Here is an 18191-nt window from a genome sequence, read left to right on the forward strand (position 1 = left end):
AGAAAGTACTAAACATCAAAGAAAAATACCATTACGGAACAGAGTCAACATTGTGCATTTCTGCTTGTCAACAGACACTGTTGAGAAAATGAATAGGCAGGCCACAGACTGGCAGAAAGCATTTGTAACACTTAGATCTGATAAAAAGGACTTGATTCTGGAGTATGTAAAGAATTCATACAATCCAATAATAAAAAGACAAACAACTCAATAAAAACTGAGCGAAAGATTTGAACAGACCTTAACCAAGAAACATTCGACCAGAAAATATAGCGCATGAAAGGGTATTCGACATCATTTGTCATCAGGGAAATGTAAATTAAAACTACAACAAAATACTATTCCATGCTCACCAGAATGGCTAAAATGAGTAAGACAGAAAACGCCAGATATTGGCAAGGGTACGGAGCTATCAGATCTCTAATACATTGCTGGTGGGAGTATAAAATGTTACAACCACTTTTGTTGTATAGTTAAATATATAGCTATCCTATGACCCAGCAGTCTCCTAGAGAAACTTTTTTTTTTTTAAAGAAACTTCTAAGAGAAGTGAAAACATATGTCCACAAAAAGAACTTGTCCGTAGCAGCTTTACTCATAGTAACTACATGCTGGAAACCACTCAAGTGTCAATCAGTCACGGAACGGATAAACACATTGTGGTAGACGCATACGGGGGAATACTATATGCCAATAAAAAGGTGCTAATTGCAGAGACACGAAATAATATGGATGTACTTCCGGAACATTATGCCGAGAGAAAGAAGCCACATTCAAAGATGATTCCATCTACACGGCGTTTTCAATGCGAGAAAATTAATATGCGGTGATAGAAATCAAGCCAGTGATCGCTTCTGGGGCTGGGGGGGGGGGGGGGGTCGGGGGTCGATTGGGAAGGGGTACAAGGATGCTTCTGAGACACTGAAAAATATTCTCTATCTTGCAAGGGGTGTGGATTATATGCATTTATCCAAACGGATAGGAGTACTTAAAATCTGTAAATTTCCACTACATGTACATAATCTTTTGAGTTTTAAAAAAGCATTGAGAGAAAAAAGGATCCCTTCTATTTTAGGCCAAGGCTAAGAACAGCCCTCTAAGAGAACTCTAGAAACGAAGGAAACCAAGGCCTCACCCAGATCAGGGGAGGTGGCAGGGTATTTCTCTTCAACTAATTTGCAGTCTTGGACCAGGGCAAGATGAAATTCGCCAACCCACCCATCACAGTGACTGCACACTTTTGAGGACACCAGTTAGACTAAGGCCAGTGCCAGACGCGTCCCGTGTGCCTCTTCAAACCTTCCGGTTGAGTTCTTACTCCAGGCACCTTTGTGATGACCCGTCCTGAGCAGGCTCAGGCCAGCTTCCCCGAGGACAGCCTGATGGTGCCACACCTCACCCTTTTTACTCCGCCATGAAGCTTCTCTGAGACCCTGGGGTAGAACGCAGAACACGGGGGTATATCCAGGAGGAGCAGATGAGTTACGCTGGTGCAAGCTGGTGGACCAGTGCATCCCTCTGTATTTGTGTGGGGCACTTCCCAAGCTCCTGGCAAGGTCCCTTGGGATGCAGCGCCAGTTACCCCCACAGTGGTCAGCTCGGTCACAGATCCCTTTACTGACTTGCCCTCCTTTGCTTCCTCACTCCCTCCTTCTTTCACTCCCGCTGCCTAGGGTCACTTTTCAAATAAACCATCTGCGTGCAAGTCTTTGTGTAAGGCTCTGCCTTCAGGGGAACGAAGGTTAGACAAGGCTTGTGAATATATATGTACAGAAATACGCATCTACACGTATAAATGCTTCCTTGGGTGCGGAAACCTTGTGTAACACAGACCCCTATTCAACTGGCTGCTTGCCTGGAATGCTGTCCCTGGTATAAACTAAAAAAGAGACCGATGGCCTCCTGCTAACAGAGTCAGCTCTTGCTAAATACACACCTTGAGAGGAAACATAGCAAGAGTCCTTACCCGACATCTACATCGTAACCACTCCCTTCTACGTAAATAGTGAACCCATCCCTGGGCCGAATTCAACCCTGGGAGTGTGAGGTCACTGGAGTTGTGCCATGGATCCTGATGCCACTGACAAATCACTAGATGATCTATGGGATATTATAGCTTCCAGGGGGCACCCAACTTGTCAGAGACAAAAACTCGAAACTTAAGGTTTTCATTTTCGAATGGTTCGCTTTCTCACGCACAGTGAATTAGAGCGAAGTATCAAACCAATATTGGAAGATTACAAACATGTGGCAGGCACTGGCTGTTTCTGGTTGTACCTCTTGTTGGGTTCCATGGTCTGGCCAGTCCTCAACCACTACAAAAGAGGGTATTTTTATTTACGCATCTATCTAATACCACCTTGTTACACAAAAAGAGAGGGTACCGTTTTTTTTTTTTAATTGTTTTCAATGTTCATTTATTTTTGAGAGACAGAAAGAGAGCGTGAGCGGGGAAGGGGCAGAGAGAGACAGGGAGACACAGAATCCGAAGCAGGCTCCAGGCTCTGAGCTGTCAGCAGAGAGCCCGACGCGGGGCTCGGACTCACGAACCGCGAGCTCATGACCTGAGTGAAAGTCGGAAACTCAACCGACTGAACCACCCAGGCACCCCAAGAGAGGGTACTCTTGAGGGGCAGAGGAGGATTTGGGTCTGGTGGGCTCACATATCCCTTCTTCATTCATTTTTTTAAATATATATTGTGCAGATCATGTGGCTCCAGGAAAATATTTTCAAGTAAGGAATTTCTTTGTATTTCTTTCTTTGGGGAAGTAACTCACCCTTCTTTTTTTCCTTTCTTTGTCTTTTTCTTTCTTTCTTTTTTTTTTTTTTTTTTTTTTGGCTTTAAAGGAAACTAGTTAATGAAAGACAGAGTGCAAATATGACAAAACCTCTTCAGCGCAGATAGTTCATTACAATCAAATGGCTTGTTACAACAGGCTTTCAGCTAAATTGCTTAGTGTATGTTTTATTAAAAAAAAAAAAAAAAACTTTACAAGGCATCTGCCAACGCTTAACCAGAGTGGCGGGGTTGGTGTGTTGGTTTTCCTCTGCTGGGAAGATTCTAGAAAGTGGTAATGGGATGTGAAGACAATTACATAGAAGCATGTTGATGAAGGCTGGAAAAACAAATGAGGAGCTATTAAATCTGCTAGAATTGGGGCCAAGCTCTCACCGTGCAGAGACGCACAGGCTTGGGCTCCGTCGAGGCTCGGTGCCATCGAGGCCGTGAAGGATCCGGCAGCCGCCATCGTGACCACCACCACTGCTGTCGACCCCACGCGGCCACCCCCAGACACAGATGGCTTCGGAAGCAGAGGGAAGCCCCACAAGCACGGTGTTCGACAGAGCCGCAGCGTGGACTGGGGAAGGGATGAAACGCGCCCTGATTTTGACTGGGTTTTCACAAGTTTACAGATGAGCCTAAAAGAGACTCTGGGTTTCTTTACCCAGAGAAAGAAGGCACAGATGTCTGCTGAAGGGGGGGAGTCTGCCATTAAATGCATGAAACGTTGCTCAGGACTGACGCTGTCCCATCTGAAACAGGAAGACGTGATCGCAAGCATGGCATCCGAGCCCATCCCTGCACGTACCAGCTGCTTCCTCGCTTCCTTGGGTTTGCTCATCAGGCCCTCCGCTGCGAGAGGCCACTCTTTCTCGCCTTGTCCCCAGGTCAACAGCGCCTCATCGGCCGTGACCCAGCTCCTGGCTCATCTTCTCTAGGAAGTTTTCCACTCAAGCTGTTCCACTTGGAACCAGACTCGTCCCCTTCCTCTGTGTCTTCCTACCGTACCCTGTCCACCCTCCCGTCTCACGCCCTGCAAGTATTAGAAAGCAAATTCCTGGGGCGCTGGAAGCTGCCTGACTCCTTTCTGCATCCTCACCGTTTAACATCGAGCACACGGTACGTGTTATGACTAAAGAAATTGATGTTATTTGAGGCAATTTGATTTCTTGACTTGAGAAAGTGAAAACATATTGGAAAACATTCGGACATATTCAGTGCTACAGTCATCTACGGGCTCCAGAAGATCTCACACAAAGCCCTGATAGAGCCAGGGAGGAAACACACTCTGCGGGATGGTGGAGGCTCCCCTGCTCAAGCTGGTGTCAAACCAGCCCCAGTGCCTGGGCCGCCTCTTGCGCCCCTGCGCAGTCCCTGATCAAAACACACCCTCGATTTCCAGAAGAAAAACCCAGTTGGGGCAGATGAATGGGGAAGATGAGAGGAAGCATTTGGATGGTACACAGGGGAGGCTCTTAAAGTCTGCACTTCTGTAACTGCCGCAAATATTCCTTCCAGAAAAGTCTTTGAGAGGGAAAGTGCACTTTGATCTTAAACATGACCTCTTTGGAATCCCCAGGGTGGTGTTCGAACCCACCAAGTTGCTAAGAAGCCACGGATCCACAGGCCCCTTAGTCTAATATGTCCACTCCCTGCTGCCTCCTTAACCAGACGGCTACACGACAGAGCTCCAAGACTGAAAACCTACCTTGAGCAAAAGTCAGAGGAAAATAAGGACAGAACCGGCCCAGAGAAAAGAACGTAACGTAGAAATACTTCTGCCCCTACAGGGAGAAGAAGCAGTCGTTTTGCCGCATTCAAAACGACGGTTTCCTGCAACTGGTCGCAGAGATAAAGCCGAACACACCAGACCTCTTGGTTATCCCCCTTGTCTAACAAACTCCCGATGACAACGCGAGCCAATTTCGGAGCAGGCGAGGGCATTCGGGCCGCACGCTCCCCAGGGGAGGGAAGGCCAACTCAGCTGGAAAAAGGTTGAGGCATACAGTTCGGTAAGCAGAGTGCAAACAAGCGGGGATAATTTTAACTCCCCATACAGCTGGACTGACCACACAACTGTCCTCTCATATCGCGCTCGTAACTGAGAAACCACAATTATCCTTTTGAGCCCATTTACGAGGAAGCACGGGGAGCCCCAGGCGTTATGGGTGAGACCATTTAGAGCAGGTGGATTAGGTCCATGAGCGAGGATTGTCACATGTGCTTCCCTGCAGGGAAGGAGAGAGGAAGCCAGAAGGCCAGCTCCACAGCAGCCCGTACTATAAAAGGGACAGGGCAGAGAAGAGGCAGGGATGAAAAGGAGATAAAAACGGAAATAATAATGGAGGGAGCCAAACAACAATCACTGACTTCTTTAGAAATGCCAACAGCTTCCAAAGACTGATGAGTCTTTGAGCCACAGAGGTAACTCTGAAGGGAGGCAAAAGTCTTGTTTCTTTTTGTATTTCCCCCGCACAGGGTGAGTTACCCCCAAACTCAGTCTGCCTCTCCCCTTCCTCTCCAGTTTCTAAGCCTCAGCCAGTGACACCTGCACGCTTATCTATAGCTCAATCCTACACTGAACTATAGCCTCAGAATCGGACACGATTCCTGACGCTTCTGACATGTTTTGGATCATTAAGACAGATAACGAATCATTTACATTCTGCAAATTCCTTTAAAACTTTTCCAAAGAAATCATTTGAGTATGCCTCCCCCACCCACCCCCACCCCCAGATCTGGAGGCAAGACGACTCCTGTCTCCGTGTGTCCCCAGTCGCTCCCTCCAGTTTGAATGGAGGACGACAAACAAGCAAATTCTCTGCTGCCTTCGCCATTACATGATTTTACTGCTTGTTCCCACTTAAAAACCCTGGGACGTGAACATCCCCACACATTTCACCTTGCTCATAAATGCGTGAATGAATGTGTGTGTGTGTGTGTGTGTATGTGTGTGTGTGTGTGTGTGTGTGTGTGTGTGTGTGTCAATTTTGAACTTGGCGGGGGTGGGGGGGTTGGGGGGTGGGAACTGATAAACCAAAGCGCTGGCTTATTTTCCAGGACCGGAAGACTTCCACTTAAGCCATTCTCAGAGCGTGACAAAAGATTCTGGCAATTTCTACCAATGAAGCTAGACGTTAGATGTCTAGGAAAGCCAGACATGTAACAACTCAGGTGACAAGGCAGGAGCTAAATGCTTAGCGTTCCCAGGGAATCCTACTTGGAGGAAACAAGTCCCTGATGCTATGGAAGAGACCAGCAAGCAAGCAAGCCTCATTTGTCCCTCGTTCACTTGCACTTTGTTCCTTTGCACATTCATTTGCACACCGCTTTGTTGGAATACGTCTATTCCATGAAGCCAGAGATGTCTGCATTGGCATCCAAAACAACAACATAATCTTTCACAAGTTGTTTTCTCCTTTACGCAGGAGAGAAAAGCGAAGTCTTAAGTCCAGCAAAAAATTTTAGCCCCCTTCCCTTTTGACCTCGTGGATACCAGTGGTTCCCAAAATAGGCTCCCTGGACCAGCCGCGTCAGCGTCACCTGGGAACTTGTTAGAAATGCAGATTCCCTGGGGCGCCTGCGTGGCTCAGTTAGGTGTCCGACTTCGGCTCAGGTCATGATCTCAGCTCATGGGTTTGAGCCCCACATCAGGCTCTGTGCTGACAGCTCAGAGCCTGAAACCTGCTTCGGATTCTGCGTCTCCCTCTCTCTCTCTGCCCCTCCCCTGCTCGCTTGCACACACACTCTCTCTCTCAAAAATAAACATTGAAAATTTTTTTAAAAAAGAAATGCAGATTCCCAGGACCCTACCCTACCTACTCCCCCCCCCCCCCACACACACACACACACCAGTCATGCCTGACTGATGCAAAGACTCTGGGCCCGGGCCCCACAATGCACGTTTCCATAAATTCTGCCAGTGAGACTCGTTTAAGGATAAGAGCCACTGCTCTCCTTTATCCGTCTTCCTTCTTTGGAACATCCACTGCTTACAGGCTGACCCCTCACTGCAATGAGGCCGAAGACGGGTGGCCCCATAACGTGCTCTTAGGTAAATGCTAACGGTTGGGTTTCCCCCTCCGGTCTGTTGCTGGGTATGCTATATTCTCCCCACTTATTTGATGGGCACACGTGAAACCCAGAACAACATTTCTCTATAAAGAGTGTCGGCATCTTGCGCTGACTTCTTAGAAACTTTCAGCCGTTTCAGGCAACAATCCCCCACGTGGCCTTAACACCCCGAACTCTGGTGAATGTTACGATTGTTTTGCAGACAGGAAGTGACTGCAGCATTAACACTATCCAGAAGTGAGTGGTGATAAACTCTGGCACCCCTACAAAAAAGAAAAACCAGGCTCAGAGACGCAGGAACGTAAAGAATACATTTCACGGTTGAGAGGAAAAACCCACACGAACTCAAAACAAAACCGGTTCAGATAAACCGTGTTCCTTGCCATCTATAAACAGAGCGAGTTCAAGGGAGAATCTTTTGGCCCCCAAAAGAACTGTGGAATGAGATAAGATGTTTTCTCCTTCGTTTTAATGTGTGGCTTGCCTTAGCGCCCCATTATAAAGGCATTTCAAATATCCATTAATGATTTAATTGACTGAGGCCCCCCTCTTCCCTGACGACCCTATTGGGTTTATCTGGGCAGAACTTCCTGCTATTATCTTAAGTCTCTGGCAGCTTAATGAAGGCTGTAGGTCAGCAAACACTTTTTTTTTTTTTCAAAATTGGAGGATAAACTTACAAGGAGTAAACACTCCTTCAGATGTTAGAGGACACTCCTGCCCCAACTTGACTTGAATGTCTGACACACTGCTCCAAGAAGTCCACGTGGCCCCGGGCCGTTAAATCATGTTCACGTAGGACATTCCTCTTTGGGCTGGGAATACAATCCAGTTAATGAATTTACCTTCTTCACGTATCACGTACGGGTCAGAATACCCACCACGAAACCCTTTGTGCTGAATACTTTCAAGTCTGTATCATTTTTAATTCCTACAGGAAAGTCAGCAACTTGTTTTGGCCTTTCTTTCTTTCTTTCTTTCTTTCTTTCTTTCTTTCTTTCTTTCTTTCTTTCTTTCAAAAAGGAACACTCACTTCCAATCTGTTGTGACACATCTGAACTGTGAGACCTGGCTGCGGCAGGAGCAGTGACTAGAATTCTCTGTAACCCAGCTAAACTCCTTTTGACGAGTTCAGGGGAATCGGTGTGTTTGTGTTGGCTTCCTGGGCCTTCAAGGCTCATAGACTTAGCCGACTCAGGCACAGGTCGGCAGCCGGAGAAGGCATTAGTCTCCCCCACATATCTACCCTGCAGGCTTCATGGTCAAGAACTATGGCAGGGAGTTCAAGTGATTACTTGCTTTAGGAAAGCAAAAGCCAACAACCCAAGAATCAACGACCCCAAGGAAAGGTCAATAGGCCTCAGTGCTGTAATGGATGTAACAAATATTTAAAGAAGGATAACATAAAAATGCATTTGCTCATTTTGATTTATTTCCAATGACTTGGCTTTCACTCCGCTGAGTGGTTCGCAAATTCAAACTTGATTTCTGCTGACTTGTTTAGCCACACCACCTCTCTTTTCCTTCCTTCTGTGTGCCTTTCAATCATATTTCACGGTCCCTTCCAAACGGACCACAAAGTATAGCACCAGAGATATTCTCAGTCTATCAAGTAACTACATATTAAGTGGTTTTATGAAGCGGGGAATCTGAGCCAAGATTCTGTAGGATGCCGAGGAAAAAGCCAGGGCTCTTGGAAGACTGGTCCAGGCCACAGTGAATGGTCAGACTCAGTTCATTCCCAACCAGAGTAGACAGAGGAAAACAAGCCAGGAAGGACAGTGACCGGGGAGGTGCTGCCCTGTTCTCCCTCCGACCCACCCAATCTACGTGAACCCTAAACCACAGCCGAGGACTGTCCTGGTGCTTGCTGGGAAATGATCCCAGTGCCTTCGTTGGGTCAAGTGAAGTATGCAGGGGGAGGTGGAGATGCCAGGTGGGAGATCCGCACAGACTGGCACTTGTCCCCACCTCCATATGCGTTCCCACACACCCTGTCTGGAAACCGAAGCGCACGGTGCCTCTCTCCCAACCTCTCTCCCAACAATCTCCCACGAAGCTTCTCTCCAGCCCCTCTCTGAGATTCTCAGCCCCACCCTCACCATCACCCCCACTGCCCCCTCTCTTGTCCCCGGCTCTACTCCCACCCCCTAGAACAGCACCTCATCCACACTAGGTATTTAGCGAGTGCTTGCTAAGTGAATGAAGAAAGTCCTGTCTCGTAGGTGAGGAAACTGAGGCCGAGGGAGGCCACCCAACTGGTCATTCAATTTACTCAAGGTCATCCAGCTGATCAGAGGCAAAGCTGCCTTGCAAACACAGCTATGTTTTTATAAGTACATGGAGACAGAGATGTGCTCGTGATCAAGGGAACTGGAAGCTATAAAGACTCCTGATTCTTCTGCCCAGGGTCCATGTAGCACAGGTGTGCTTACTGAAGGCCCTGACCTCTGTGACCCCTGCACTTGTCCTGCCGAGGAATAGGAATATTAATACTTTCGGTAGACGGAGTATTCGACCTTAATGGCATGTTTCTACAACTCCAGAGAGTGGTCACCTGTTGAGAGACATCACCTGCCGCTACTCATCCTATTTGAATGACAGAGACTGAGTCGACACCCAACCTAGAGGAAGCACACTGGGGACCCCAGATGAACCATATACACCACCGTAAATCCCATGAGCGCGCGTAATAACAAAATGAGTTATTAGGAAATCTGCTAAATGCCTAGAATTACAACCTTCCCCGGTGTTATCACCCTTAGAAATGTTGCTATAACAAAAATTGATTAGGGAGAGAAATAAAGAGTGCTTGGGGAACGATTAATGCGCTTAGATTCAGGAACATTTATTGAACAAAGGATATTTTCCAGATGCTCTGTGTTTTCATAGAAATAATAACCGAAACCTGTCTCCTGGAGGATGTGGGAATCGCTATAAAGAGGAAGTCCCTCGTGAGAGGGACCAAATGAAGGTGGGAAAACATTACGGCCAAGAGTTTTCTGGAAAGAAGACCAATACACCGGGATAGTTATAACCTAAGCTTAAGGCAGGAGTTAGATGAGCTGGCCCATCAGGGGCCTCATATTTGTTTTTGGTTTTTGGTTTTTTGTTTTTTTTTTTTTTTTACCTTAGGAGGGGATAAAGGCCACTTCAGAAGAGAAGGCCCCCGACGTTCAATTAATCTGCTTTGTACCAGGTTACAAATAAAACGTAAGGAATCTAACAGACTCTTAATGAAAAAAATAAATCTTGAGAAGTTATTATCTGGGAAACCTGGACATTGTCTGAGGACCTGGTTGCCTGTAACAGCCCGCATTCGCCTGGAGGGATTGCCAGGGGATCAGATATCAGACCATAAAGTTGCTAATATAACCGATGCAGCTTGATGGGAGGGAAAACATCAATCAATTAGGAAGTCTGTGTGGGGTGGGAGGTGCCTGTTGGAAAGCCTTGATTCTGAAAACAGAAGGTCTCCGTGGAATTTTTCTACAGGCTACAGTGGAAGGCCAAGTGAAACCAGGTGCGGGGACAGGTGATGAGCGCCAGACCCGACCTCTCCAAATTCAGGATGTAATTGTTTCCTCCAAGTTGCGGCGACCGGAAATTTAGTTCCTTTCTTCCAACGGTGACTTCAAAGTTTAAGAACCACCTATTTTAAGCTGTCCACGTTTGGTGGCAAACAAGAGAACACACACGTGGCCAGGAATACCCACACGTAGTTATGTTGGCGTTTGCTTTCTGGATTTCAGAGGCAGGTGGTTGAATTGGTTTTACGCTTCAGTTCGTAGGCTCTTATCGGCGTCAATCCAGGCCAGTCTGCACTCTTATTTACTTATTGCCTTTCTTTTCTCTCCCCCTAATTTCTCTCTCCCATTCCCCTCCCCCCACAGACCGCAGTTCTACCACATTTAATATGTATCCTCAAATTTGTAGGTATCGCTGCAACAAACGTAGAACTGTGTTGTGTGTATATAGGCGTATTTTAATTTGCATAAGTGGCAATGGTCTGTGTGCACTTTTTGTCCTTTTTTAAAGAACTCTCGTAAATGTTGATTTTTGAGAGAGAGAGAGAGAGACGGAGCATGAGCAGGAGAGGGGCAGAGAGAGAGGGAGACAGGCTCCAGGCCCTGAGCTGTCAGCACAGAGCCCGACGCAGGGCTCGAACTCACAAACCAGGAGACCGTGACCAGAGCCGAAGTGGGATGCTTAACCGACTGAGCCACCCAGGTCCCTCACTGTTTGTCCTTTTTAAATTCGGTGCAATGTTTTTGAAGCTCTATGCCTGCAGCTGGGAGCACATCAGTTTGGGACCTCTAACTCCCACCTTGTGTTTCGTGATCTCCACCCACCACATTTTACTGGAATGTTACTCTTCTAATTGACCCACAACCAACTCCACAAACAGTAAGCATCGGACATGTGCACCTCTGTCTTCCTCTGGATTCGTGCAAAGGTTTTCCTCTGAGATCACCCACGAGTGGGATTCTGAGCTCCGTGTAAATACATACATCATCGGAGTGAACGCTGGTTCAATTCCTCTTTCGGGTGCCTGACCAGTCCCTTTCCTACCAAGAAGGCATGGGCCTCCTATTCCCCATATCCCACCAACCCTTGCATTATCCAACTAAATTGGTGATAATTTCTGTCAGTTAAAATGGGATAGGGGCGCCTGGGTGGCTCAGTCGGTTGAGACTCTGACTTGAGCTCAGGTCATGATCCCGCGGTTCGTGAGTTCGAGCCCCGCGTCGGGCTCTGTGCTGACGGCTCGGAGCCTGGAGCCTGCTTCGGATTCTGTGTCTCCCTCTCTCTGTTCCTCCCCGGCTCCCCCCCTAACTCTGTGCTGTCTTTTTTTAAACATAACTCTTTAAGTTGGGTGTAATCAGAACTACCCATTATTCACCTAAAGCTTTGTTCTTCTGAGGTTTTTCTTTCCCCCAGGCCCTAGGTTTTCTCGCACTAGCATTCCAGTTTTACTTGTCCCATTTAGACTTTCCATCCATCCAGGGTCTGTTCTGTATATGGCGTGAGATACGGATCTAACTTTGTTCTGTCTGTATAATGAGCCAATTTTCTCAACACCTTCTATTAAGTCATTTGTCCTGTCGACCATTGACCTGTAGCCTATCAAACTGTTATATACGTATCTACAGAGAGAGGAATCAGTCCATACGATCTCTCTGTTCAGTTGGCCTACTTCTCTGCTGTTATACCAATACCACACCGTTATTTCAACGTGTCTTTACTGTGTCGTAATATCTCGTAATGGAAATCTGCATTCTTCCTCTGCTTTTCTAAGGTGACTTAGCTACTCATGAACCTATATTCTTCTGTGTGTAGAACAATATTGGCACATCCCTTAAAAATATCTAACTGGAATTTTGTTTTGGATCCCACTGAAATGTGGGAACTGATACCTTCATAATGTTGAAGCAAAACCCATAAGCATGGAGTAGCTCTTCAGTTAGTCATTCTCTTAAAATGTTATCCACAGATATTATGTATACTCTATTAATTTCTCAATAATTTAAGATTTTATTGCCATTATGAAGGCATCTTGCTTTCTGTTTTATTTTCTGATTAGTTACTGGTGGTATGGAGAGACACAAATGAGTTTATCTGTGTCTTGCAAATTTCTGTTACTTCTTATATACTTCTGTTTAGATTATATCATCCAACCGTGGATGACAATTTACCACCCTCCCTCCCAATCATTAGGCTGACATTGTTTTGTTTTGGTTTTATCTTACAGAGTCGTCCAGGACCTTTGATACTATGTTAAACAGCAACAGCTTATGTTCCTGTTCCTAATGGGGATGAGTCCAAAGTTTCTCTTAGGTCTGTTATCTGCTGTTGGTCAGAGGCGGAAGTCTTTTTCTTTTTTTTTTAACGTTTATTTATTTTTGAGACAGAGAGAGACAGAGCATGAGTGGGGGAGGGGCAGAGAGAGAGGGAGACACAGAATCCGAAACAGGCTCCGGGCTCTGAGCTGTCAGCACAGAGCCCGACGCGGGGCTCGAACTCACGGTCTGCGAGGTCATGACCTGAGCTGAAGTCGGATGCTCAACCGACTGAGCCCCCCAGGTGCCCCTATCAGAGGTGTAAATCTTGCCCACATGAAGGAAGGGCCCTTCTAGACATAAGGTACAAGATATTTTATCATCTACTGATGTTGAATTTAATAAAAAAGCTTTTTTTTATATGTGAGATGACCAAGTCATTTTTCTCCATTGGATTAATGTAGTAATACATTTTCTGAGGTTAAGCCATCTTTGCTTTTCTAGGCTAAATTTTTCATGATCACCTATTACTTTTACCCTTTTATATTTTGAGCTGATATTTCACCTTGCATTTTTGTATCTGTGTTCATGTGCCAAATGGCCCATTGTACTGACCCTGACAAAATTGGGAGTGACTGATGCTAGTCTCGCAAAATGATTTCTAATGCCGTCACCTTTTTCTATTTCCCAGAGTTGTCTAATTTTTTTGACTTTGGGTAGAACTTACCTATGAAACTCTGGAACATGAAAGCTCTGGAGCTTTCATGGCAGAAAGACTTGATTACCATTTATTTTTTTTTTTTTAACGTTTATTTATTTTTGAGACAGAGAGAGACAGAGCATGAACGGGGGAGGGTCAGAGAGAGAGGGAGACACAGAATCTGAAACAGGCTCCAGGCTCTGAGCTGTGAGTACAGAGCCCGACGCGGGGCTCGAACCCACGGACCGCGAGATCATGACCTGAGCCGAAGTCGGCCGCGTAACCGACTGAGCCAGCCGGGCGCCCCTTGATTACCATTTTAATGTCATTATTGCTTACTGATCTATTCTGGTTTTGTTTTTTCAGTTTCTCTTTACACTATTTTCACATTCTATATTTTTCCATAGAAGTGTCTATTTCATGAAGTTTTCACATCTGGTAGGGGGACAGTTGTTCCTAATATTCTTTCATTTCTTTCCTCAGTTGTGTCTACTTTATTTTCCTATTTTTCATTCTGCGCTCCTGTTGTCTCCTTATCCTGATCAGTTTAGGCAGAGGACGCCTCTCTTACGGTGTTTTCAAAGTCTCCGATTTTGCTTTTACTAATCTCTATTAGGTATTTCTTAAATTTCTTGTCTTAAATTTCTTATAGCCATCCTTCTTGTCTGTGTTTGTTCTTTTTCCGGCTTCTCCTCTTGAACCCTAAGATCAGTTGTTTCCAGTTTTTCTTGTTTTCAAATAACTGTATCTAAAGCTATCCTTTCCCTTTAATGCACCGTTAGCTATCTGACAAATTTTGAGAAGTAGTTTTTAAATTACTGCTTGATTCTAAGCATTTGATAATTTCCCTTATGATTTCTGTTTTAACCTGAATTCGTTAGAGTCTAGATGGGTAAAGTATTTTAGATTTATTTCAACATTCGTTTCTCGTTTTATTACATTTTTTAGGTTTATTTCTTTATTTTGAGAGAAGAGAGAGCACACAAGCAAGAGCACACAAGTGGGGGAAGGGCAGAGAGAGGGAGAAAGAGAATCCCAAGCAGGCTCCACTCTGTCAGTGCAGAGCCCAACGTGGGGCTCCAACTCATGGACCATGAGATCATGACCTGAGCCGAAATCAACAGGTGCCCCTCATTTTATTACATTTTGATCAGAAAACACATTCTGCACTAAATAGCATTCTTTGGAATCAGAAGCTTCCTCGGTGGCCTAGTAAACTAGTGAACATTTTCTTGTGAATGATCCAGTCTCCAAAAAAAAGAAAAAAGCATACCTTTACTTTTTGGTGGGCATAGAATTTCACACGTCTATTACTTTCCCATCTTAATGTCTCATTCAGATCTTTTACGCCTTTGCTTATCTTCAGTCTGCTTAATCAGTTTGAGAGGGCTGTTTTAAAATTACTGTCAACAACTGTTTGACTTAACTCTTTTTTTCCCCATAGTTTTATTAGTCGCCATTTTGTATATTTTCAGATGATGCTACTGGGTGAATTTAACTTCATTATGACTATGTCCTCACGCTCTATCGTTGCACTTATAAATACGTCACATCCCGCTTTGCCCTTCGTGGTTTTTGCCTTTAATCCTATTTCATCAGATATAAATATTGTTTTCCAGCTTTCTTTTGGTTCGCATTTTTCTAGTATTTGTATGTATATATATATATTTCACATATATATGAAAAATATATTTTAATCTTTTTGTGATTAGTGTCACCAGATTCTTTCCTTTCACTAATCTCTTGCTGACAAGATATCGCCACATTTTAGGTTCTGTATCCAGTCTGAGTATTTCTTCTGATTGGTGAGTTAATATTTACTGCAATTGTGTTTTGCAATTGTGTTCTGCCATCTTGTTTTACTTTTTTCCCAATTACTGCACTTTCTTTTGGTTTTCCTTCCCGTTTCCTGCCTTCCCCTGGAGAGAAAAAACTCCTTGTTTGAAAGTGATCCATTCTATTTCCGTCTTCTGATAGCTGCTCCTAATTTTTTAGGATTCACAATCCTATTTTCCCTTCTCCATTTCTTTAAGTTATGAACACGTACGTCTTTTAGTGAACAAAACAAGTGCCTTGGCGTGCCTTCACTGGCCACTGTTCTCACGTTCCTGCTCTAGCCCATCAGCTGGAGGTCCGCCATGTCTCGGATTTCAGTTCCGGGTTGTTACGCACGTCAACGATGACAGTTCTGGGGACATGCATCAGTCTCTCTTCTGGAGGTTGAGGACTTCAAAGATGCTTCTCCAGGCTCTTCCTTCTTTACTTAAAGAAATTTGAGAGTGGGCTGCATTCTCCTGGTAAAATGTGGCATAGATGTTGACTCACAGGCAATTAATAAAAATAAACTTTACCACATGAATGAACATCAAATCATCACAAACAACACTTTAGCCTTGGAAACTTCGTGGGCGAGAAGGGAATGTTTCACCATTCCCAGGAAACGAGCGATCTGCCTCATTGCTTGATGATAGCCGAAGGGTGCTGCTGGACCCAAAACTCAAACCACACTCCTCTAAACAGTAGGGCACGTGTGTCCATAAAGAGTTCTAAGTAGAAGGTACACATTAAGCAAATATGCACCGAGCCAAGATATGCCCACAGCATATAATTTCACACATAGACGCTGCGATACAGATATACCTCACTGGTAGTTATATGCGTGGTTCTACCCAGATACACACACTCTAAACCCTACTCTCGGAAATACTGTAGTCAAACCAAACTATCCAATATTCATTCTTTTACCCTAACAGTCAATATTAGTGCTAGTGCTGTGACTTAACAGCAAACAACAGCTATTCTGCTCAAAGAGAACATCTAAATCGAAGATCTGTAAACTTTTCTGAGGCTGCAGCTCCGTACATCTTCACGTCAGCCAACTCGGTTAGCCCAGTCCTTCCCTTCCATGGGTTCTTTACATTTTTTCCTAAATCCTTACAGAACTGGAATGTCCCTTGGCTTCCCAAGCCTTTGGATATAAATGAGACTATATTAAATTAATGCCCAGACTCTTCTGGCTCCAAAATTTTAGCTGCTTCTCTGTAAGAGATGAGCCTTCTGCCTTGGTCTTCCCCAGCCACTGCTGGGAGACCACAGGAGCGCCTCACTTATTTCCATTCCCCAGCCTCCCTGCTGGCACCCGCTGCCTAGCCCCCCCCCCCCCCCCCCCCCCCGCTGTGGGATGAGGCACGTAATCCTTCCTCCTCCGCTGCCAGGATGATGTCGCGCTCACTCGGGTAGGACTCCGCTGCGTATCTACCCATAGAGGGTGACGAGGTGGATGCGTTTCTCTATCCCCCGTGGTGTTCCATCGCCATCAAGACGCCCACGCGAAACTACTTTCCTATCCAGAATCTTGCAAAGTCTTTTGTTCAAAAAGCTCCGTCAGTTCTTCACTTGCAACCCTCTCTCTCCCCGGAGCTCAGAACTCTGGGTCCATGAAGGAGGGCTGGGAAACAGGGGTAGGTCACTACCACCTCTGTCTCTCCTCCCAGAGACACAGATGTACAAATATCTTCACACCAAACCCTGGTTCTACGACCCTCTGCAGCATGGGCAGATATTAAGTTATTATAGGTAGGAGAGCAGATCATGGGAAGAGACACGGGCGAGGCACAGTTCAGACACCACCGAACCCTAAATTTTGGTTTAGACCAAAATTTCGTTGGAACACCTTCTATGCTGATGACTTTTGGGGAACCTTCCTCTCCCTGAAAACCTTCTGGGTGTTTTAAGACATTCATTTCATTCTGAAAGTATTTTTGAAGCCTTGTCATCAAAGTCAATTCATCCTATGAATTATTTATACGTGGATTCATCAATAATAGCTTTCCCCCCCCCCCCTTTGGTATTTCAAAGTTGCGGTAATGATTCAGACTGTTAACCAGTATTCTGGCTCGCTTCCTCCCAGGTGCATGGTGAAATTGTCCTTCCCTGCCTTCCTGAAGTTAGGTATGGCCTTCAGGACCCACGACGTCGAGGCCACTACCTTGCACAACTCCAGGGAGTACCATTAATGCAGCATTCTATGAGACTACCCTCTGTGTGCTATGTTCCGCCCCCTGGAACTAGGCAGCACTCTGGCACTGAATAAATGCATGTATTTCCTGAGTTCTCTACCAAGTTTCATTCATGAATGGGAGCATTCTTATTGGGGTATGATAGTTTTGTGCCTGCAGAAGGAATATATTATGTATTACTGTACTTTTTACTTTTTTTAACGCTTATTTTTGAGAGAGACAGAGTGTGAGCCAGAGAGGGGCAGAGAGAAAGGGAAACAGAATCTGAAACAGGCTCCAGGCTCTGAGCTGTCAGCACAGAGCCCAACACAGGGCTCGAACTCACAAACTATGAGATCGTGACCCGAGCCGAAGTCAGACGCTTAACCGACTGAGCCACCCAGGTCGTCCCTGTATTTTTTCATTTCTGAGAAAGTTCTTTCTTCACAGTGCCATCAAGGTATTGGCTTTATTATAAGGCAGTAGTCCTCAATGGGGGCAAGGCATGGGGAGAATCTTGCCCCTCAGGGGACAGCTGGAGATCTGTGGCAGCATTTTTGGTGGTTGGAAGGGCTTTGGCGCTGGTAACCAGTGCACAGACGTCAGGGTGCTGATCAACATCATACAATACACGGGAAGGTGCCCGCAAAAAAAGGATTAATCCTGCCCCAAATGTCAAGCGGGCCACTGTTGCGAAAACTTGCTTTAACGCAAGGCTGAAGGAAAATAACACCATCCTTGTAACGATAACTCTCATTTTGTGCTGACTCAACACTCTCCTTCGTTGAGAGTAGAAAAGAGAAAAATGTAAAGATCGTATAGAGCTCGAGAAGACGTAGCAAAACTCTCCACTCCT

The sequence above is a fragment of the Neofelis nebulosa genome, chromosome 13 (assembly GCF_028018385.1).
Source record: "Neofelis nebulosa isolate mNeoNeb1 chromosome 13, mNeoNeb1.pri, whole genome shotgun sequence".
In the NCBI taxonomy this organism is placed as follows: domain Eukaryota; kingdom Metazoa; phylum Chordata; class Mammalia; order Carnivora; family Felidae; genus Neofelis; species Neofelis nebulosa.